This window comes from Rhipicephalus sanguineus, chromosome 10, assembly GCF_013339695.2.
Source record: "Rhipicephalus sanguineus isolate Rsan-2018 chromosome 10, BIME_Rsan_1.4, whole genome shotgun sequence".
Taxonomy (NCBI): Eukaryota; Metazoa; Arthropoda; class Arachnida; order Ixodida; family Ixodidae; genus Rhipicephalus; species Rhipicephalus sanguineus.
In genome coordinates, this window is record NC_051185.1 from 135,197,692 (window position 1) to 135,222,643 (window position 24,952).

At 51.6% G+C, this 24,952-nt stretch overlaps 1 protein-coding gene across 1 annotated transcript in view; it reads right to left on the reverse strand.

The window, feature by feature from the left end:
• Window positions 1-24,952, reverse strand: part of LOC119372477 (sodium- and chloride-dependent GABA transporter 1) — a 1,056,622-nt gene that overhangs the window by 614,205 nt on the left and 417,465 nt on the right. The gene's annotated exons all lie outside the window — the stretch shown is intronic.

A 24,952-nucleotide genomic window follows, 5' to 3' on the forward strand; every position in this document is an offset into this window, starting at 1 on the left:
TGAGAGACAGAAGAAGTCGGCTTTTAGCTAACACTTACACTTCTACTTCTACTAACGTTTCCTACTGGAACATGCCAATGGCTGCTAATGGGGAATGAGAGACAGAAGAATTCGGCTTTTAGTTAACGCGCACGCTGCGAATTTTTTATTGTTCAACAACGCACAGGAGAAATCTCCCACCGGCACCACCTTGGAGGTCAAAGCGTAAGACTTGTTACGGACTACGACGACGACTACAAGGGACGAACGGGTGCCGCCTTAAGGAGCTTCGCCCCTAAAACTTGATAAGGGACCGAACCTGAACTCCGACTTTCTAAAGATGCTAATAAGGTTTCATTTGTATGCATTCGGACTTACAGCGGATGTACAGAAGGCTTTCCTTCAGATATCTATCAAAGAAGAAGACAGGGATGCATTCCGCTTCTTGTGGTTTGAGAAAGTACCGACCAAGGACCAACCGCTCCCACGACTCGAGGAGATCAGGATGACTCGGGTGCCTTTCGGAACAACGTCGAGTCCGTTTCTCCTATCGGCTACGCTTCAGTATCACTTCGACCACATAGATTCTAAATACCAAGCAACAGCTGTTCAGCTCAAGGAAAGCTTCTATGTGGATGAGTTGGTAATCGGCGCTTCAACGCCTGAGGAGATCTGCCACTTGTACGACCAAAAACAGAGATCATGAAATTAGCAGGAATGAACATGCAGAAATGATCGACCAACGAGGACAAGCTGCGACAGACACTACAGGAAACCGGAGAGTCAGTCATACAGAATACACCAACGAAGGTACTCGGCCTGTACTGGAACACGGAGGAAGACACATGTCGTGTAAGCCTTGAACCACTCCTGGATATTGTCAAGAACGGAAAACCCACGAAGCGAACGGTGCTCCAAGCGACGTCGAGAATTTTCGACCCGTTGGGATTTTCGTCTCCATTCATCATCAGAGCCAATGTCCTATTTCAAGATATTTGGAAACAAGGAATAGATTGGGATGGGTCACTTCCCAAGGCTCTCGAAGATGAGTGGAAGAAGTTTACGGCAGAGGTTGAAGACATAAAAGATTTAACTTTGAAGAGGAGCTCACTGATCAAAATCAACACGGACGAAGCTCACTTCCAGCTTCATGTTTTTTCTGACGCAAGTCCGCAAGCATACGGTGTCGTCGCCTACTTAAGGGTCGAAGATAGATCGGGAATCGTCTATTTCCAGTAGCTGCTCGCGAAAGCTCTGGTCGCTGCTATCAAGAGGCTGACATTACCGCGCCTTGAACTCGTCGGAGCTTACCTGGGTGCGCGGATAGCAACGTTTTTACGCGAGACGCTACCGAAATACGACGAATACTTCTGCTGGACCGACTCGAACATCTGCCTATGCTGAATTCGGTCTTCACCCACTAAGTGGAAACCCTTTGTGTACAACCGAGTGATGGAAATTCAAGAGCGCACCGATCCTAGTCGCTGGTCTCACTGCGCCGGGAAAGTCAACCCAGCTGATTTCCTAACAAGAGGTGTGTCAGCCCAGAACCTCTGCACGAATTCGCTATGGTGGCTTGGCCCCGAATGGCTCATTACGCCTCAAGAAACTTGGCCGAGACAAGAACAGAACTTCGAGAACTCACCTGAAATGTTACTCGACGAAAGGAACCCAACAGAAAACGTGGTTCTAATGGCCCAGAGCAGGACGCTGGAACCTCTATTCGAGGTCACTAAATACAGTCGATGGAAGACAGCCCTTCGAATCACGGCTTGGTTGAGGAGGTTCCTTCACAACTGTCGAGCAAGTAATATTACGAAAAGAGAAGGTCCTCTGTCGGCTCAGGAGATTGTAGAAAGCGAAGACAAGTGGATCAGGACTTTGCAAGCACAAAGATTTGGAAAGGAGGTTGTGGCCCTAACAAAGCTCTCGACAAATCGTCGGCCATACGAGACATTCACCCTTTCGTGGATAACAAGGGCATCATCAGGATCAAGACTCACCTAGACAACGTAGAGGCTTCGGAAAATGTGAAATGCCCCGTGCTGTTACCCGCAGATCATCGTTGTACGCACCTCATTGTAGACAGCGAACATCGACGTCTTCTGCACAGTGGAGTCGGTGTCACACTCACCGAGCTGTGTGAGAAGTTTTGGATAGTGCGCGGCCGTCAATGTGTTAAAAAGGTGATTGGCCAGTGCGGTGTTTGTGCGAGGTTTCGATTGAAAGCCGCTTCGGCTCCTGCAGCGCCGCTACCTATCGACCGAGTCTCGAAGTCTCACCCATTTGAAGTCACGGGCGTAGACTTCGCTGGCCCAGTTTTTGTAAAGGAAAGGAGCTCTGTGAAAACATTCATTGTGGTGCTTAGTTGTGCTGTAGTGAGAGCAGTTCACTTAGAACTTGCGAGTGACATGACAGTGAATTCCTTTTTATTGGCCTTTCGTCGTTTTACTTCACGTCGTGGCTTGCTAAGTGTAATTTATTCTGACAATTCTCTAACGTTTAAGGCAACCAGTCGTGAACTGAAGCTGGCATATGGACTTTTACGTGATGTACAGGTACAGAACTTTGGTGCATCCAGTAATATCACGTAGAAGTTCATTGCTGAGCGCGCTTCATGGTGGGGAGGTTTTTGGGAACGAATGATTCGAACAGTTAAAACTTGCCTCAGGAAAACTATAGGAAAAGGATGCTTCAGTTTCGAGCAGCTTGACACGTTACTAAAGGAAGTCCAGGCAGTGATAAATTCTAGGCCACTGACATATATTTCTGATGATACTGCCGAAGCAGAAGTACTCACTTCTTCGCACTTTTTGTCAGGTAAGCGTCTCACGGCCCTTCCACAAGCACAAATTAGCGAGAACTCGGGAGGCCGCACAGAGACGCTGCGCGCATGGAGACGTAGACAACAAAACCTAAATGAATTTTGGCAACGCTGGTACAAGGAATACCTACTGACGCTAAGAAGCGCGCACAGCAGGTCACAGAAGCTCGGAAACAGTTAAGTGTGTGGTGATGTTGTCATTATTAGAGATAACAAAGTGCCTATCACATTTTGAAAATTAGCTAGAGTTGTTTGAAATCATGAAGGGGAACGATGGCCACGTCAGAGCATGTAAAGTCAGACTCGCAGACGGCACGAGACCGGTGCAACTTCTTTGCCCGCTGGAACTGTGCAAGTGACATTGTTGGCCGCGGAGGATGTTAGAAATCATGCTCACGCGCCGCCTAGATGAAGAGGAGAAAGAGGTTGCGCGCGACTTGAAGAACTTTGAGGGTGGCTTGTGACCGATCTGTTATCACCATGTTGGGACGGCTTAGCGCTCTGCGTCAATAAACCCGACAGAAGTGTCTTTTCCCACACCCTCTTCGGCATTGGAGGATCACATGAGGCATTCGGCGCACTAACACGTCATGCGCATATATGGTCACGAGTGCATGATGTGCCAGAGCCAGCCTGAGCTTGCGAGTGGCGTTGCACGGCCGCTAGCTTTTTATTTAATATTCTCATTATTTTTTTATGTAGCGGCCGTGGGTATTGTGTCGGCGTTCTCTGTGGTGTACTGCCTGTTTCTGCGGGGCGGGCATGAAAGCTGCGACACTTGTACGGGCACGAGACTATCGGTAACAAGAGCAAGCGCCGCATGAAAATTTAGCTGGGCGCTGGAGGACAAATGGGCCTAATGAGCGCTGCAAGGCGTAGAACGTTGCACAGTTGCGATTTCAACATTGGCGCTGTCAACATTGGCAAACAGACATTGGCAACTCAAATGCGAAAGCGTTGAGAAAAACCGACATCGGCAGCGTTGACCCTACGGATGGAAGCAGTAAAATTTAGGATCCCAGTAGGCATCGAACCCAAGCATTCTGCGTGTCAATCAGGTACTCTACCAAAGTGACACGGCAGGCCTATAAGCTGGTTTGAAGAAATAGCCTGTGCAGGCGTAATGTCGGTGCAACGTCAATTGTGGTTGTGGTGCTGACAGTCTAATTTTACCAGAAAGCAATAAACATGACATATGTACTCCTACGATACAGGCGTCATATCAGATTAACGCCTGTGGTTCCAGTGTTGGCTCCGCCTGTAGAGCAGTGTAATAAACATTACATTTGTATTTCTATGATTCAGCAAGCTATATTTTGAAGCATGGTCGACCCCGGACGAATACATTAACGAAGGTTAAGTGTAATATTCACATGATTGCACCATAGAGTGCACTTAGTTTCCATAATAATGGCGTATGTACTCTATCGTGAGCGCTGACGTTGAAGTTACCCTTTAAACGCCAGTGTTGTCGACGTGCCTTGTAAGCCCACGATGTTCACAAAGCTACTAATTTTACAAAAGCACGTCGATCCATCTCGTAACGCTTTGCTCAGAGCCATAAAATACAGCTAGAAGTACTCGCTGCTGCTTCACATGAAACCGATTCTGAAAACTTGTGGGATCTGCCGAATTTTTTTTTTTTTTGAGAAGCTTCTGCCGACTACGGAATGATGGCATCCTCGACAATGCACAAAACGCGGCAGCGCGGAAAGTAGCAACACCAAAGAAAAGTGAATAACCAACGCAACAAAACTACTATGTGGTGTCGTATGGTTTCTTATTACGAGGGTAAAACTATCGAGAGAGTGCCTCACTTGTACACAAGAAAGCCTCTCAAAGACACGATACGGATTTTGCTCACATCACTAGCTTCAACGCCAGTAGAAGGACGCGCGACGCTCCTGAACGCAGTGGCCGCACGGACACTTAGAGTGACGTCACGCAACCATCGAAAAAGTCTTGCCAATATAGAGGGTGTTGTTAGTACGCGGCCCGCAGGATGTTCAAGCTAGTTATAGACAGCATTTTCATTTTTACTGAACCTAACATCAGTAGTAGAGCTTGCCCAAATCTTGTGGCACGCATCCGCTAGGCTGGTTACACACAGCTTCTTTCTTTTTAGTGGACCGGAGGTGTCTAGTGAGGCTTGCCCAATTTCCATGGCGCATACCCGCTAGAAGCTGCTGAGTCGCGTTACGCCAACCATTAAATATTCTGCAAATATTTCCAAACTGAAGATGTTGTCAGGCGTGTCATCAATGAATTTGGCTAAATAAGTTGATAACCTCTAGGGGGAAAAGGATCGAAACCTTTTTGGACTAGAAGATATGGCTGGCATCATTGCATGTCTCCAAGAGCTGAAGGCCTACCTTTGCGCACTCAGGGAGTTTTGCGGAGTGACTCAGTGATTCATTCAGAATGTTCGTAACTAATTACAGTGAGCATCCGGAAGACAGGCCTCATTGGCTTCGTGGTGCGCTAAGACAATGTCATCCATCCACATAACCCATTTTTAAAGAAAAAGGTACTTCATGTCTTCTCAATTAGAATGCTGAAAAGAAAGCTAACTGTCATATTTTCAAGCTTAGAAGCTTGGTCAAGACCACCGTGTGTAACGTTTACTGCAATAAAATCACTTGAGCGCTGCATTAAACAGGAGAGCACTCCGCAGCATAACGTGAGGTCCTTGTTTCAAAATGAGGTCAAGGTCATCCATGGCGGAAAACGCTTGCACTTAACACTGTGAAAAACTGCCATCATCTATCGAACTTCGCTGTCTCTCAGAGATAGTTTTGTTCAAACCAGTAAAGCACATGGAAGCAATTTCCAAGCATAACAGCTACACTCCCGACACTGTTCCTGAAATTGGAGATGCAATTGTTCTGCACTTGGCGGTGTTTGTATTTCCCAGCTCACAGCTACGCCTCAAGTGCATAAGTGTGCGTCTGCACTGAGGCCGTCAATGGCTGTGCTTGCGATTTGGCGAAGAACGCGAGAAAGTCTGATAAACGCTTCAAATCAAATTCTGAAGGTCTCACGACAACGTAAGAGCCATGAAAAGCTTCGTGGGTAAGTCATTTCATACCGCTGGCACCAAAGTTCCCTTCCGAACATGTGAAATTCACCACCCAGTGGTGTTGTTCATAAATGAAAAGGAAAAATCTAAAAAAAATTAGAAAAGCTCAAATTACCAGGTGTTAAGAGTTGTTTACGATAGACATGACATCAGAGCGTAAATTTAGTGCAGAAAACGTCCAATTTCACCAACGTGATACTTCATCTAAACAATTACATGGTGATAGGCAGACGCAGACTGGTACTGTGCATCAATTCAAAAAACCCCGAGCAAAAAAATTCGGAGATAGCACGCATTGCGGGAATCCGTTTCATGGGAAGCAGTCAAGCTGTCTATGGTGCATTTTCTCGCTTAGAGCCAAGCGTTACAAGGTGGATCGACGTTGTATTTTGTTTTTCGTGTTTGTGTGTGGAGTAGTTGTGTGCACATCGTGGGCTTACCAGGAACGTCGATTACACGGGCGTTTAAAGGGTAACGTGTGGTCTGCACACACGTTAGACCAGAGACGTCAGTTTTATCGAAACAACGTGCACGCTACGGTACGATGTTGTGAATATTATACATAGCAACCGTTAGCGTATTTCTCCGTGATCGAGAAACGCTTGAATATAGCCTGTTGATGAGTCATAGGAATACATATGTAGCGTTTATAAGACTCATGAAAGCGGAGCCAGCAGTAGAACCGCAAGTGACGTTAACCCGAGATGACGGCTGTATTATAGGAGTGCATATGTAATGTCTATTAGCTTGTTATAAAATTATATAGCCAACACTGCAGCCACAATTGACGTTGCACCGGCAGGACGCCTGCATAGGATCTTTTTCACATAGCATTTCTATCATCTGAAGTGGCTCTATGGTAAAATACTTGACTGCCACGCAGAATGCCTGGGTTTACTTACTGCTGGTATTCCGTTTTTTATCCTTTGCATTGGTAGGCTCAACGCTGGCGATGCCGGATTTTCGTAACGCTCTCGCGTTTAAACTACCGATGTCTGTTTCGCCGTATCTTGGGAGATATAAACTATGAATCACCTGTGCCGCATACCCGCATACCGCGGCTCGTTCTATAGGAGTACGTGTTACACGCGACTGGAGGAAAGGGTTTCATAACGTGTACGACATGATTCCCATGTTATTCACGCCATGACCAGACAGTCACGTTCGGCATGCCCTCCTGTTTTAGCCCATGCAATGTTAAGAAGGCGACAAAAACAGCGCACAGATAGATATGTAGATAGAAACGCTCAAAGTGCCTTTGGTTCGTTGAGGAATGCATCTCATTTAACAAAGCGACGCAAACAAGCAGGTCTTAAGGGCTGTATATGATAGATGTTACATAGGAACACACGGTTAATACGGAAAAGGGCCAACTGACCCAACGCTTCGCGAGGCGGTTCTGGAATTGCATAACTTATTTAGTTGTTACCTTACCTCGTGATCAATTTTAAGATCCTATTTTTTTTTAAAGTTTACGCAGTGTCCTGCAGTTGAGTGACTGATTGTTTGCAAGTTCTTACGTCAGTTACCGTAACTGCCATCAGTTCTAAATTGCTTAAACGTTCGCAGAAAACGGTGAAGCTAGACTTGAGGGCTGCCATTTCTAGTCGGGCCATTTCTAGTTCCGTGATTGCTGAGAGAGTGTAAGGGGGAGACGCCACAGCGTCTTACCCAGCCCCTTACACAGGCCCGAACGCGCAAGCGCGTGCCAGCACACCTGGTTCCCGAGCGGACGGTCGCCTGCAAGGACGGACCCAGCCCCGAGCAAAAGCTGCTTCGCATCTAAAAGCCACGGGCTGCAGGCGGGTTGTGGTGGAGCGCACTTCTGACTCGTGCCCCTTCGAGTGTGATCAAAGAACCCGTTGAGATTGTCGAGCGTCCCTGTGTGTTTTTCCGCTCTGATTCACTGAGTGACGGCAACTATTTAAGAAGGCTTTAGGCGCAGATCGCGAGTCACTAAAGACTCTGCCTCAATTAATGAGTGCTAGATCAATAGCCACCTCGGCTTTTCTAATTAACGCTTCCAATTTTTTTTTCTCCCCCTTTTCCAATTTAGCTTTGCTGCCACTTAGAAAAAATGTCAGAAAATAAATGCGCGAACTAACCGCATCGCGCCTTCTTCCCCTATGCCTAACAGATATCCCTCTGATTATTCTTATGGCCTCCTCCGTCTTCTTGGTAATACGCTGAATGGTTATATTGTTCGATCCACTTGCTTCAACTACCAAGCCCAGGAGTCTGATAGCTTCTACTTTCGGTATCAATAACCCATCCCTGGTATGGCCTGTAATGCAAGTCTCAACTTCTGGCACCGAATCCTTCGGCCTACGATCCAATTTCTTAGATTTGAAGATTAACAACTCCGACTTTTTAGTAGATACGCGGCCAGTTTTTTTAGTGGAGCGCTTGAGCCCCTTAAGACCCACTCTTCTGTAAGCGTTACCACTTCCTGCCGCCTAGCGTCAAGCTCTCCCTCACCACCACCGAACCTAACGTCATCCGAACAATAACGTCATCCGCGTAGATAGTAAAGCCGTATGGGCCTAGTGCGCTGCAGCTTCGACTGAACAAGTAGCGCCGCCCGCGACGCGGCGCGCTCCTAATCAGTCGCGGCTGAGAGCGGGTGCGTACGGGCGGAACTACAGCAGCTTGAAAGAACGAAGCTAATTTGCGGTCAAACAGGAGTGTAGCTATGCTATTGCTGCGTGTATGGCTGTCTCAACAGCTAGAGGAACGCTGCCGGTAAGTTGTCAAAAATAAAATTATGTGGATTTATATGGAATGCTCACGAGAACGACCAATGAGAGCGTTGGATGAAGGCGGTGCGACGTGCGAGATAAACAGACGCTCTTCATCTTTTAAATTCTTGCCCACATTTCCTCGTCGTGGCCATATACTCTGCCTTCATTTTAAGCTCCGATGGAGGCCTTCGGCAGCTTGTGAAGCACCGAAACCACATATATATGCAGTGCCCACTTCTTGGGCGATGATGGGGGAATCTCGATAGCCCTGCGCTCTGTCCATATGTTTCGACACTTTTCTCCGGCGTGCTATGGGAAAGGCGACAACGCGACCCTACGACGAAGCGTTAAAGACCTTCATATACGGAAGGGGACGCGGCGATTGCCAGAGCCAGGCACATGGTAGGTCTGTGCAGGGTGTGTGCTCGCACTTGTTGACAAACATAGCCAAGGTGGCGGCGTGCTCACACCATCCTCGGCGCCCAATCTTGCATGTGCACCTTGCTCTCACAAAGTGCAACTGGTTCAATAGTCCCTTTCACAGGAGAGAAAAACGCCGCCATGCTGGGAAGCGCGCGGGAGTACAAAGGCTGACGTCCCCGCCTCGGCAGTACATTTTTGGGGGGTCGCGCCTGTTTATCGCAGCCCAAAGAGGACTATGGCGGCGCTAAGGAGCCGTCGGTGAAAAGGTCTATAGACAACTGGGAAAATGTGCATAAATCATCGAACAGCCCAAACAAATGAGCGAGCGCAAAAAACTCACAGGGTCCCTTATGCGTTCAGTTAAGACGACTCGAAGGCGAACGCCATTTTTTTCTCAGCCGATGTACTGATGCTGCGCCACCACCCTTCGAAAGCTTTCTGCACCTAACGTGGTTTTGCACTGCCTCCAAGATTGGAGGTACCTCACCTGATTTTGCATTGCCTTCGGGATCGGATCATCTTTGGCGGAGCTACGATGCGATGCTATGACGTCATCATGTGAAGTTATGTTACACTGACGTGATAATGGCCACAAATTTTGGAGTCTGTAACGTCATCGTGACGTCATGTAAGACGTGATCTTGTGATGATTTCAACATGAAAGTGTTTCATGCCGGGGTCCACGAAAGATTCCAGTGACGTATTTCCGTCACGGAAATGAGGTCGAAAAAGTTTACTCTATCAGATGGCAAACAAAAGGTTCCGTCAACGGACATAGAAAGCACGACCGCTCGGTCCGCAACAACAGATGCCGAGCACGCTATCCACTGCGCCACGGCCACAGACTCTGGAGGCTTTACAAACGCGCCTTTTATATCTACCACTCTCCCGGTCGGCGTGTTGGGGTTGCCCTCTGGGAGCGGTAAAGTAAAGTAATTCGTCATTACTGTGTCATCCACGATTAACACCTGCAACGCGTTACACGTTCGCCCAATTCGGCGCGTTTTCAATAGAAGTTGAATTTTGTCAATGCGTTAACACACAGGGAGGTGGCGATCTTAGCTCAAGCGTCGTAAAAGCGTCGTCTCGCTCATAGCATCACGCTAATCCAAACCAAAAAATTGGCCGCGTATCTGCGTGCTTCGCTGCAAATGTCGTCTAAAGACGATAGAAGAGGCGCTGCGTGAGATATGGACGCCATCTGGCAATACGTCGGGAAACATCAGTGCTGTGTTGCGGGCTGGTAGTCCCGGCGCAGCAGCAGGCGAAGACCGGCGGTGACCAGCGTGACCGGCGGGGACGCCAGCCAGCCCGAACACGCGGTTTGGCGCGAAGCGCTGAAGCAGAATAAACGTCGGCACTCAACGAGTACTCTCCACACATTCTTTTATTTACACGTCGCCTGGGTAAAACAGGAATGCCAGAGCGGCGCCCCATGGCATTCGTACAGTGCAATACAGAACCGAAACCGAAACACAACAATGAGCTCGTGCAGAGGGCATGGAGGAAGGCAAGTTTCAGCGCAGTCGCATTTCCAGCTCAGCTTAAGAAACTAGGGTCTTTAGAATTACGTATGAATGCATTTTCTATTAAAGGAACACACCACCTAATACTTACCTAGTGATGTTGCGCCTCAGATATGCGTAATATTTACTTTCTGATCGACAACGTTCACAAGTATGAACAGCCATACCAGTTCAAGCGGGGTGGGCGGTAAGCAAGTGGTTAAACTTTGGCCGGGTGGCTGAATCGAGTAACGTGCCGACAAACAGAAAGACAGACAGACCAAAATTTCTCCGTTTAAGTATTCCAAGAAAGACTATCGTCTTTAAAATAGCTCTGCGACGCGCGCCTGCCTCACCTGGCTGTAACACCACGTCCCGCTCACGCGCTCGCCCCGAGAAAAATCGCGCCCGGGAAGGGGAGGGGGGGGCGGCACGACGCGCTTTGCGTTTCCCTCCGGCCGTAGTGTTCAATCACATCTTAACATGCAGCGGGATGGCTACCAAGTTCTGCGTTCAATATGCCACGCTCTTCTGACTATCACACCACGTTCTCTGATTACGCTTTCACTGTCAACTACTACAGCTATCACAAGGGTTTGTTTAATCATTTAACATGGACGTTTGTCGTCGGGATGGAGATGTACCACCAATCATCAAAGTGGGTGCATCCAGGTTAAGCGGTGCTATAGCTGCCAGACATCAATATACATTGTGCAAACTCTCTTATATCAATGTACAGCAAACATTCAGTTGCTTCTGTAAGGGCGCGTTTAACTTTTGTGCTATTGCGATTCCTATGACGGAGGGATCAACCATCTTTTTTGCATCACTCGTCCCCGACACCACCGACGCGGGACGCCGGCGGTCAAATTTCGCGTTTGATGAGGAATCCAAGGCTTTCGCCTTCAAAAGTGGGAGGAACGGAACGAACGAATTTCTCTCTTGTTTAGCCCCAGAACGGATGCAAAACTCAAAGAAAGCTCTTCGCGTAATACAGTAAAAAAACTTTTGTTTAATGTAAATAATACAAAACCTTCATAAATCTTTGGTAACCTGAAAGCGGGCGTCCTAGTCGACGCTCTTCATCTGAGCAACACACTTGCCAATGAATTCGGAGGCCTCCTTTGCAGACACAGTTTCCTCCCTAATGCCGTAAACATGACTGCCGGCGTGAAAATCATTTCCGTGAAGACGACGGCTTGCATTTTAAATATATTTCTACGTGTTCATTTCTGCGTAATCCAGACAATAACGCGCGCTGCTCGTTCCGCAGTGTCATTGGAAAGAGTGCCCACAACATGTGACGACGAGATGCCGCGCGCGGCCGCAAATGGTGGCGCTGACTGTCCTAGCACCGCAGTGCCACCATACCAGCTGTCGAGGCCTATATCCAATACCATCGACAGTGTCCATTACATTAGGCGAGAATACGGATCTCTGCGGCGTGCCCCGACCACCTGGAAGCGCTGGAAAGTGGCCCCAGTGGAAAAGTCGCCCCGTTCGTAAGTGTCAAACAGTGGCGTACAAACTGAGTATTGCTTCTCAAGGTGTGCTGACGAAAGTTGTGGGGATCTCATAGCAGCATTAGAACACCACCTGCACCTGTGCCTCTTGTGAGCCTTCATAGTGCCGTGGTCTGTTCCTGTAAAGCTTACTTCACCGCATGGAGCGACCATTTTTTTGTCCATTTGCCTGTCTTTGCTTTGGCTGTCGAAATTTTCGAGTACGGCTGTTGTCCCTGAATATGTGCCTACTTTTCAAGAGGTATATTGCCACGCCCACTTCTTGTCTTGTTTTGATGTATTCGGGTTTGACCGGCAGGGACGGTTATCAACGCTCGACGCTCTCCGCGAAGCATTGTTCGAGAAGCTTCACGTCTATAGTAGATCGTTCTGTTAAGATTGCGCCTCGCACGCGAATGTTCCAGCTTTGTCTAGAGATAACGCCGCCACCAGCGATATTGCTGTAAAGTTCGATACCGCCTGTATAAAAGCCGACGCGATTGACCGCTTGTCAGTTGATCGACGGACGACGCCCTGTTCGCCGCTATCATTGTACAGCGTGTATTGCTGTAGCTCTAGTTCTCATTTTCCGGCCACAAGTTCGGCCAAATAAACAATTTCATCCTGCAAACGCCGACTGCTGTCTTCGTCGACGTCACGACCACGTGACATCTGGTGGAGGTGCTGCTTCTTCCATGATCCGGACGCCCCCGCGAAGCGCTGACCCAAGTCCAAGCCGCGAGGAGGACGACAGCAAAGAATACCCGGATCGTCGAACAAGCCGCAGGCAGAAGGGACTGCAGCCAGAGCACGGGCTCCTTCCCGAACAAACCAGGCAGCCCAAGGTCCCAACACCCACCGCAGCGACGATGACCGACCCCGTGCAGCCTGCGCCGATCCTACTCCGGCAGCCCAAGGAGCCGCCAACCTTCCGCGGGTCGTCATTCGAAGACCCGGACACCTGGCTCGAGACTTTCGAAAGGGTCTCAACATTCAACAACTGGGACTCCGAGGACAAGCTGCGTCACGTTTACTTTTACCTCGAAGACGCAGCAAGGACCTGGTTCGAGAATCGGGAGTCCACTCTTCGAACTTGGGACGCCTTTCGCAGCGCTTTTCTGCAGACGTTTGCAAGCGTCGTCAGAAAGGAAAGGGCCGCAGCCTTGCTAGAGACGCGGGTCCAACTTCCAAATGAAAGTGTTGCCATCTTTGGAGAGGAAATGACCAGACTGTTCCGCCACGCTGACCCAGCCATGCCCGAGGACAAGAAAGTCAGGTTGCTCATGCGAGGGGTAAAGCAAGAGCTCTTCGCTGGGCTGATGCGGAACCCACCCTCGACAGTCCAAGAATTCATCTCAGAGGCGACGACGATTGAGAAGACCCTGGAAATGCGCAACCGCCAGTACAATCGCCGATCGATTCAAGACAGCCCAGCTGTTCATGCCGTCGGCTCCGACGACCTGCGTGAAACGATCCGAGCGATCGTGCGGGAAGAACTGCGCAAGCTTTTACCCTTACCACAGCCTGAAGTTGCCTCGATCGCTGATATCGTCCGAGAGGAAATACAGCAGTCTCTGGGCACCCCCGAGTCAGCGCAGCCACAGCCGCAAGCAGTGAGCTATGCCGCTGCAGCCCGACGCAACGCCCCCCCTCCTCGCCCACGTCAAGACGCCGCGCCACCCCAGCAGTTCCGCCGCCAGGCGCCACCGCCGCCGCCACCGACGTCATACCGCCCGCCAGCCGGCCAGCTATACACGCCGAGAAAGACCGACGTTTGGCGCACCCCCGACCACCGCCCACTCTGCTACCATTGCGGGGAAGCTGGCCACACTTACCGCCGCTGCCAGTACCAACAGATGGGACTGCGTGGGTTCGCCATCGACGCGCCGTGTCCACAGCGAGGGGAAAGACCACACGACATCGCCGACTACCTCGCGGGAACGCAATGGACGCCCCGACAACCTTCCCGTTCGCCGTCGCCAGGCCGCTACGTCTCCCCCCAACGCCGACCATACACTGGCCCAACGCGAGGCCGGTCACCCAGCCCGTATCCGGAAAACTAAGGGCAGCAACCGATGGAGGTGCGGTTGCTGTACGACGAAATACCGAAGATCCTCCGCCGCCGACGACAACGCCGCAACGACATCTAAAGAACACGCCGCAAGCCGAACGAAGCCCTGACGTCGAAACTTCACGGCCCGAAGAAGACCTGATGACACAACGACGAAGCAGCGGGACAAACCGACGTAGCCGTGATCCGACGCCGCGACCAAATCGAAACGGTAGGCGACGAACGAGTGACCTCGACGTTCTCATCGACGGCCACAACGTCACCGCTCTCGTCGATACTGGAGCCGACTATTCTGTCATCAGTGGACCGTTCGCGACGAAGCTGAAGAAAGTCAAGACCTCCTGGGAAGGCCCCGAAATCCGCACAGCGGGAGGTCACCTAGTAACGCCGGCAGGAATCTGCTCAGCGAGGGTCTCCATCAACAAACGGATTTATCCCGCAAGCTTCGTAGTCCTTCAGCATTGCTCCCGAGATGTCATCCTTGGTATGGACTTCTTAGGCCTTCATGGTGCAGTCATCGACCTCAGATCGAAGTCGATAACACTATCTACAGAAAAAGCATTACCGCGGTACACGCCGCCAGGGAAGCATGCCTTGAATGTGCTGGAAGACCAAGTCACCATTCCCCCTCGCTCCAGCGTCATCATTTCCGTCAGCTCTCAGAAAGTAGCAGACCTGGAAGGCGTCATTGAAGGCGACAGCACCAGTTGATTAACCGCGAGATTTGCGTCGCAAGAGGAACAGCAGAGTTGCGGGGAGGTAAAGCAACAGTGATGCTCACAAATTTTAGCAACGAGTATAAGCACGTAAACAAAGGCACGACAGTCGCCTACATCGAAGAAATCACGGCTACGTCGATGGCTTTCGCCATCGCCGATTCTTCCGAGCCAACACCGACGAACCAAGCTTCTCAACCAGTTTTCGACGTTAATCCTAGCCTTCCGAAGCATAAACAAGAACAGCTCAAAACCCTGCTCTTGAAATACAGGGACTGCTTTTCGTCATCGTCAAGAATCCGCCAGACCCCAGTCGCAAAACATCGCATCATAACAGAGGAAAATGCCAGGCCACTCCGGCAGAGCCCGTACAGAGTTTCAACGCGAGAACGCGAATCCATAAAGAAACAAGTCGACGAAATGCTACGCGACGACATCATCCAGCCGTCGAAGAGTCCATGGGCGTCACCCGTGGTGTTAGTGAAGAAGAAAGACGGAACCCTACGCTTCTGCGTCGATTATCGCCGCCTGAACAAAATCACGAAGAAGGACGTCTACCCTCTCCCACGGATAGACGACACCCTGGATCGACTGTACAACGCGAGGTACTTTTCGTCGATGGACCTCAAGACCGGCTATTGGCAAATCGAAGTCGACGAGAGAGACCGAGAGAAGACTGCCTTTATAACACCAGACGGCCTCTTCGAGTTCAAGGTTATGCCCTTTGGTCTTTGCTCGGCACCTGCGACGTTCCAGCGCGTTATGGACACCGTGCTGGCTGGATTGAAGTGGCAGACTTGCCTTGTGTACTTGGACGACGTCATTGTGTTTGCCTCAAGCTTCGACGAACACCTCCGGCGCCTTGACACTGTACTACAAGCAATCAAGACTTCTGGCCTCACCTTGAAGCCTGAAAAGTGCCGCTTTGCATACGAGGAGCTGCTGTTTTTGGGTCACGTGATCAGCAAGGGTGGTGTTCGCCCAGACCCGCGGAAAACAGCTGCCATCGCTGCCTTCCCGCCCCCCACCGACACGAAAGCCGTGCGCCGTTTTCTCGGCTTGTGCGCCTACTACAGGCGATTTGTCAAGGAATTTTCACGAATCGCCGAACCGCTAACTCACCTCACGAAGACCGACGTGCCATTCAAGTGGGAAACGGCGCAAATCGAAGCATTTGAAGAACTGAAACGACGCCTTCAGATGCCTCCGATACTAGCACATTTCGACGAATACGCCGATACGGAAATCCACACCGACGCAAGCAGCGTAGGACTCGGCGCCGTCCTTGTGCAGAAGACTGACGGGCAGGAAAGGGTCATCAGTTATGCTAGCCGGTCGCTATCAAAGGCAGAAACGAACTATTCCACAACAGAAAAGGAGTGCCTAGCGATCATCTGGGCTGCATCCAAGTTTCGCCCCTACCTCTACGGCAGGCCCTTCAAAGTTGTGAGCGACCACCACGCATTGTGTTGGCTAGCTAACTTGAAGGACCCTTCAGGTCGCCTCGCACGGTGGAGCCTACGACTTCAAGAATTCGACATTACCGTCGTTTACAAGTCCGGAAGGAAACACTCCGACGCTGACTGCCTGTCTCGCGCCACCGTCGACCCACCGCCGCAGGACGACAAGGAGGACGACTCCTTCTTGGGAATCATAAGTGCTGACGACTTCGCCGAACGACAGCGAACGGATCCAGAACTCAGGGGCCTTGTGGAATACCTCGAGGGCAGGACCACCGTTGTTCCGAAGGTATTCACGCGGGGACTGGCGTCATTTTTCTTGCGCAACGGTGTTCTCCTAAAGAAGAACTTCTCACCGCTTCGAGCCGATTGCCTTCTCGTGATACCCTCGACATTGCGGCCAGAGGTCATCCAGGCTCTGCACGACGACCCGACGGCTGGACACCTGGGTGTTTCTCGCACGCTAGCAAGAATACAGGAGAAGTACTAATGGCCGCGCCTGTCCGCCGACGTCACTCGTTACGTGAAGACCTGCCGGGACTGTCAGCGACGCAAGACACCGCCCACTAGGCCAGCCGGACTTCTGCAGCCTATCGAGCCACCTCGACGGCCGTTCCAGCAAATCGGGATGGACTTACTGGCGCCGTTCCCGACGTCCAATACCGGAAACAAATGGATCGTCGTAGCTACAGACTACCTCACCCGCTACGCCGAGACGAGGGCCCTGCCTAGAGGCAGTGCCGCCGAGGTAGCGAAGTTCTTCGTTGAGAACATCGTCCTGCGTCATGGCGCCCCAGAAGTTCTCATCACCGACAGAGGTACGGCGTTTACTGCTGACCTAACTCAGGCAATACTGAGATACAGCCAAAGAAGCCACCGCCGGACCACAGCGTACCACCCACAGACAAATGGCCTGACCGAGCGGCTAAACAAGACCATCGCCGACATGTTGGCCATGTATGTCGACGTCGAACACAAGACGTGGGATGCCATCCTTCCGTATGTGACCTTCGCATACAACACGGCCGTCCAAGAAACGACGCAGATGACGCCGTACAAGTTGGTCTACGGAAGGAGCCCGGCGACGACGCTCGACGCCATGCTACCCAACGTCACCGACGAAGAAAACCTCGATGCCGCCGCTTACTTACAACGTGCCGAAGAAGCTCGACAGCTCGCCCGCCTGCGCATCAAGACCCAGCAGCACACCGACAGCCGTCGCTACAATCTTCGACGACGCTTCGCGGAATACCAGCCCGGCGACCGTGTTTGGGTCTGGACGCCGATACGCCGACGTGGGCTTAGCGAAAAACTCCTTCGGCGATACTTCGGGCCCTACAAGGTTCTTCGACGCCTCGGCGCTCTTGACTACGAGGTGGTCCCGGACGGTATTACGAACTCCCAGCGACGCCGCGCACGACCTGAAGTCGTCCATGTCGTGCGCCTTAAGCCGTTTTTTGCGCGTTAGCGAACCTGGGGACTCTATTTTTCTTCCTTTGTTATTGTAATTTATTTTTGTATGCACTTGTTTTTTTTCTCTCTCTTCTATGTTCTTTCACAAGCATCGGGACGATGCTTTTTCAGAGGGGGGCAATGCCACGCCCACTTCTTGTCTCGTTTTGATGTATTCGGGTTTGACCGGCAGGGACGGTTATCAACGCTCGACGCTCTCCGCGAAGCATTGTTCGAGAAGCTTCACGTCTATAGTAGATCGTTCTGTTAAGATTGCGCCTCGCACGCGAATGTTCCAGCTTTGTCTAGAGATAACGCCGCCACCAGCGATATTGCTGGAAAGTTCGATACCGCCTGTATAAAAGCCGACGCGATTGACCGCTTGTCAGTTGATCGACGGACGACGCCCTGTTCGCCGCTATCATTGTACAGCGTGTATTGCTGTAGCTCTAGTTCTCATTTTCCGGCCACAAGTTCGGCCAAATAAACAGTTTCATCCTGCAAACGCCGACTGCTGTCTTCGTCGACGTCACGACCACGTGACAATATGGTATCAAGAAAAATATTTCCACGCACCAATATCCGCAATTACCCTGAGGGATGAGCGCGACAATTTTACGGGGGATTGTGTTTCGATGCACTTAGCGGTCAAGTTATTGCGCAAATTTACAAAAACATGCAATGACTCGAAGCTAAAATGCCTCTCTGAAAAACCAGAAAAACAGGACATTATCCGGCATTTAGATTGGTAGGTTCTTTCTATTTGAAGTAGAGAAAAAGTCAGGAGCTATCATAAAAAGTTTTTTCGAAATTCGACTCAATTGTACCACTACTTCCACCCTTTTAAAGCGTGGTAAACAAAGTTTCCTCGGGATTTCAAAGACAGGTAACATAGGAGTGACTTAGAGTTGCGCTAGTTGCAACGGGCGATGTGGGAGAAAGCTTTTCCTGCAGACGGAAAGGTGGGACGTATATGTCCCGCTGTCGGTTAATTAATGTAGGTAGCAGTGACTGCACCTTTTTTCCGTAATTACTGCTACAATTTCTTCAAGATATTCAGGCTTCTATATCTAAAATTTTGTCATGTTTGATCCTAGTCGAAATAGTGTTTGAAGTGCACTGTTATTATTGTACTATTATTATATAACTGTTATTCTTTACTTGTCAATTACATGTTGTTCTTAATTTAGAGAAGCATTAAAACGCTGTAATGAGTCGTCCTCTCGAGCGCCTTCTAGTGGGTCGTCCACTTCGCCTCTTCTCGGAGAGCACGCCCCTCGTGCTCGTGCTCGTGAGTGTCTACGAGTCTGCCCTCCGTCGTGACTGTCGTCGCTCTGTATCGTCGTCGTCAATCCCGCCGTTAATAAACGCCTATACAAAGTGGTGGACAGTGCAGTACCGTCACGACAACTTCGGTCTCCATTCGATGCCCCTGGAGCTTCGATCCCGTACCGTGTCATCTACCATGCCGCAAGGCGCCGCTCAGCAAACGCCGCCTCCTGCCCCGACCGCTTGTCCCGGTGTCCCCTGTATCCGCGACCCTCCTGTCTTCACCGGCGCGGATGGCACCGACGTGGAGGACTGGCTCGCGATTTACGAATGGGTGAGTGTACCCAATAAATGGGACGAAGCGGGCAAGCTGAGTAACTTGGTTTTCTACATCGCGGGTGTGGCAGGCGTGTGGTACAACAACCACGCATCCGATTTCCCGACGTGGTCCGATTTCAAGACCGCCATTGTCGACGAGTTTGGCCGCCCTGCCGTTCGTAAGCTGCAAGCCGAACAACGTTTACGTGAACGAGCTCAGCAGGCAGGTTAATCGTTCACGAGCTACATTGAAGACATCCTTGTCCTGTGCAAGCAAGCCGACGCGAGCATGTCGGAGTCTGACCAAATCAGGAATGTTATGAAAGGCATCGACGACGATGCTTTCACCATGCTGCTGGCTAAAAACCCTCGCACAGTGGCAGAGTTCATCACGCTGTGCCAAAAATACGAGGAGCTGCGCCGGCAGCGCTTGACGACCCGTCGACCGCCGTCACGCGATGCTGATCTCGCGGGCTTGTCGGCCATTTCTGACCATTCCACCTTGCTCGCCGAAATCAAGTCGTTCGTGCGTGAGGAACTTGCCCGCCAGGTCTCTCTACTGGCTTTCGCTCCACCGCAGCATATTGACCAGCCGCCAAATACACTTCTGCCTCCCCTCCGCCGAGCGATTCAGCAAGAAATTGCGGAGGTCATTCCTGAGTACCACCAGCCGCCTCCAGTGCCCGCACCACTAAACTACGTGCAAGCTGTAGCCAGGCCGCCCCCAGCGATTCCTGTGGCTGGCCCGCGAAGTTACGCCGAAGCCGTCGTCGGACCCCAGGCCTTCGACGCGGCTGTGCCGCCTACATACGTCGACATTGTCCCCAGACCCCGACTGCTGCCCACAATGCACTCATATCAGCAGGCGCCTCGTCCATCGCGTTCTGCGACATGGATGGTACCGGCGAACCAATGGCTCACTTCCGACAACCGGCCCATCTGCTTTGCGTGCGGTTGCGCCGGTAACGTCACATGCTACTGCTATCGCGTGCAGCTGCCTAGGGTCGCATCAACCCTCACCAGTCCATCAAGCCGCCCTTATTATGACCAAGCACTGCCATGTCCCCGACGTCTCGCCCCGCACCATCTACCCGCCGTTCACCGTCTCCACGACGTCGCTTGCTGTCGCCGATGCGGTCACGTCCGGTCTCACGTGACCAGGAAAACTAGTCGTCGCAGTGCACGAGGCAAGGGCTCCGACGCTATCGAACTGCGAAAATCCTCAGCGAAGCCCATCGAACGTGATAGATGTTTTTGCGGACGGTGTTCGCGCATCTACCCTTATCGATACTGGAGCCGCCGTATCCGTTATGGACTCCAAACTTAGCCGATTACTGCGAAAAGTGACGACGCCACTTTCCGGGCTCTCCCTCCGTACAGCCAGCGTCCAACGTATTCACCCTACAGCGGTGTGCACAGCCCGCGTCATTATTCAGGATGCTCTGTACGCCGTCGAATTGATCATCATTCTTGCCTGCTCTCACGACGTAATCCTAGGATGGCATTTTCTCTCCCGCCACGACGCCGTAATTCATTGCGCACCAGCAGAAATAGAGCTCTCACCATTCTCTGATTTAACGCCGGCAGATTGGCTGCGGGCAAGGTACTTGTCAAAGACGACACCAAGGTGCCTGAAAACTCGTCAACGGCGGTGTCAGTCTACTGCACCAGTCTCTCCGACACCGCTGCACTCCTCTCGCCATCTGACCGTGTTTGCACGAGGAAAGGCTTGCTGGTGCCTTTCGCGACCATGCAGGTCACTCAGGGCAGCACCTCTATTTTTGCTATCAATCCATCCCCGTACAATGTCACGTTGGTGCGAGTGAAGTGTCTCGGCAGCGCGCAACCCCTCGAAGACGCACAAGCTATGGACGAACCAGATGAAGTGCACCGCCACAGTTCCAGTACGCTCAGTGCTGTTTCCACGTCTAGTTCATCACCCGCTGATGTATTTTGTTCCTCCATTGCTGACAACATACGCCGGTCCAGCGTTCCAAGCTTCTGGGCCTGTTGGAAGAATTTCGCTCTTCTTTCGGTGTCGCTCAAACTTCTCTCGGCCGCACGTCCGCCGTTACGCATCGCATCGACACCGGCGCTTAGCCGCCACTGAGGCAATGTCCATATCGCGTATCTCCAACAGAGCGTCGTAGAATTAACGAGCAAGTTGAAGACATGCTTCGCCACGATGTTATTCGACCCTGAAACAGCCCCTGGGCGTCTCCTGTCGTTCTCGTTGCGAAGAAGGACGGCTGTGTGCGGTTCTGTGTGGACTACCAACGACTGAATAAGATCACGCGTAAGGACGTTTATCCCCTACCTCGAATAGACGACGCCATTGACAGTCTGCAAGGCGCAGAATTCTTTTCTTCGTATAATTTGCGCTCCGCGTACTGACAAGTCCCCATGGCTGATGACGCTCGACCGAAGACCACCTCTGTCACGCCCGACAGCTTGCACGAATTCAACGTCATGCCGTTTGGCCTGTGTAAGGCGCCCGCCACCTTTGAGCGCATGATGGACACCGTTTTGCGCAACTTAATATGGCACACTGCCTGTGCTACCTCGACGACGTCGTCGTTATCGCCCCGGACTTCTCCACGCATCTTCAACGCCTGCGGCATGTTTCGACACGTTTCAGCGACGCCGGGCTACAACTGTATCTAAAGAAGTGGCGATTTGCAGCACGGCAGCTGACAATACTGGGCTACATCGTGTCCGAGGACGGAATTCTCCCCGATCCCAGCCAAGCTTCGGGCCATGACAGAGTTCCCAGAACCTACGTCCGTCAAAGAACTGCGCAGTTTCGTAGGACTATGCTCCTACTTTCGGCGCTTCATTCGAAACTTCGCAACTGTCATATCGCCGCTGACGAAGCTCCTTGGCCGCAACGGGCCCCTCAATTCGGGGTCGTCGGAGTGCGACGAGGCTTTCGCAAAGCTCCGTCGCTTGTTGACGTCTCCTCCCATACTACGCCACTACGTCCCTACGGCCCCTACAGAGGTACACACGGGCGCCAGCGGTGTTGGCCTCGGCGCTGTCCTTAAGCAACGCAAACCTGGGTTCCCGGAATATGTCGTGGCATATGCAAATCGTACGCTTACTCGAGCCGAGAGAAACTACACCGTTACGGAGAAAGAATGCCTGGCAATCATCTGGGCCCTTACGAAGTTCCGACCTTATTTGTATGGTCGCCCATTTGATGTCGTTACCGACCATCATGCACTATGCTGGTTGTCTTCATTGAAGGATCCCTCAGGCCGTCTCGCCCGGTGGGCACTTCGCCTGCAAGACTACGACATCCGCGTGCTCTACCGAAATGGACGCCAGCATGCTGACGCCGACGCCCTGTCGCGCTCTCCCTTGCCTAACGACAATGCCCACAGCTCGACGTCTGTTTGCCGTTTCTTCCATCGACATTGACACCATCACTAACGAACAGCGCAAAGATTGCCTCACTGATAGACTTGCTGACTGATCCATCGGCCACACCATCCACTCGCGCGTTGCGTCGTCAAGCCCACCATTTCGCCGATCGCGACGACCTCCTTCACCGACGAGATTATTACGCCGACGGCCGCGAATGGCTACTACTAATACCCCGCAGTCTGCGTTCTGACATATGTCAATTGTTCCACGCTGATCCGCAGTGTGCGCACTCTGGGGTATCGAAAACGTACCACCGCATTCGCCAACGGTACTTTTGACGAGGCATGTACGGCTACGTGCAGAAGTTCGTTCGCTCCTGCATCGATTGTGAGAGCCGCAAAACTTCAACGCACCTGTCGCCGGCAGGTCTGCAACCTCTACCATGCCCTGACCGACCGTTTGGGCGCGTTGGCATCAATTTGCATGGGCCACTTCCTCTGACGTTGGCTAGTGACCGCTGGGCCATCGTCGCTGTGGACCACCTTACGCAATACGCCGAAAATGCCGCCCTCCCAGCCGCTACAGCGCACGATGTTGCCTCCTTCCTGCTCCACCGGTTCATGATGCGCCACGGTCCACCTCAGGAGCTGCTCAGCGATCGAGGCCGTGTCTTCTTGTCGGAAGTCGTTGAAGCCATCCTCAAAGTGTGCAACGTTGTTTACCGCAAAGCTACTGCTTACCACCCGCAGACGAATGGGTTCACCGAACGCTTTAACCGCACGCTCGGTGACATGCTCCCGATGTTGCCGCCGCCGATCACACAAATTGGAATGCTATTCTGCCATTCGTCACCTACGCGTACAATACCGCCTCTCAAAGCACCACTGGTTTCTCACCCTTTCTCTCATTTCACGGCAGGCACCCGTCGCACACAATTGACGCAATCTTTCCATACAAGCCGGATCGATTTGAGTGTGCGCCTATTTCTGCCTCAGTCAGACTTGCCGAGGAGTGTGGCGAGTTTGCCAAGACCTTTACAACGCATGACCAAGAGCGGCAGAAGAGCATTCGCGGTGACACTAACGCTTCTGCGCCCACGTTCCTCCCTGGAGCGCTCGTGTGGCTATCGGTCCCTACCACTGCAACTGGCCTCTCTTCCAAACTACTGCCCAAATAAGAAGGCCCTTACCGTGTCCTCGAACGCACATCCCTGGTCAACTACCTGATTGAAACCATTGAACCATCTTCGGATATGCGCCGTCGAGGGCGCGACATTGTCAACGTGGAGCGCCTCAAGCCCTACCATGACCCGCTCGTAGTGACCAGCTGTTAGGTCGCCAGGCGGCTCCCTTTTTGTACCCGGGGTAATTGTAGAGAAGCATTAAAACGCTGTAATGTGTCGTCCTCTCGAGCGCCTTCTAGTAAGTCGTCCTCTTCACCTCTTCTCGGAGAGCACGCCCCTCGTGCTCGTGCTCGTGAGTGTCTGCGAGTCTGCGCTCCGTCGTGACTGTCGTCGCTGTGTATCGTCGCCGTCAATCCCGCCGTCAATAAATGCCTTTACATTAGGTACGAAATTGTGGTATAGGTGGTATTCGCCCCCGAGCAACCCTGAACTCCCACACCACGACCCGCACGGCATGCCGCGAGGCAACTGCTTCCGGGAGTTCTGTGCCGCCATGTCTAGGGCCGCGTCCCCTGTGTGTGCCTCTGCCTGATGTTAAGTTCAGCCGTTTTAAATGCGAAGCATTTCTTAGCGAACCTTTGGCACTTTGAGGGTTTCTATCTACGTATATATCTATCTATCTATCTATCTATCTATCTAGCCGCCTACGTCTGGGTGTTCTCATGATCGCCTCCTTAACCTAATGTAGAACAAAATTGGCAGGGAGAGTAACAGGATTTGGCGAATATGACTGTCGGGTCATGACATGATTAATGTGAAAATCCTGTCGCGTACGTCGTCAAACCCTTCCCACTGGACACGTGTTTCACATACCCGTTTGTCACGGGCCGCGGTGTACGGGTATGCGCCACAGGTGATAGACAGTTGACATCTACCCAGGAACGGCGAGAACAGACATTGGTAACTTAAATGCGAGCGTTAAAAACCAACATCGTCAGCGTTGACTTGACGAAAGCAAAGAATGAAAATTAGGATCCCAGCAGGAATCGAACCCAAGCATTTTACGTGGCAATCAGGTATTCTACCACTGAGCCACGCCATGTCTGTAAACTTGTTTGGAAAGA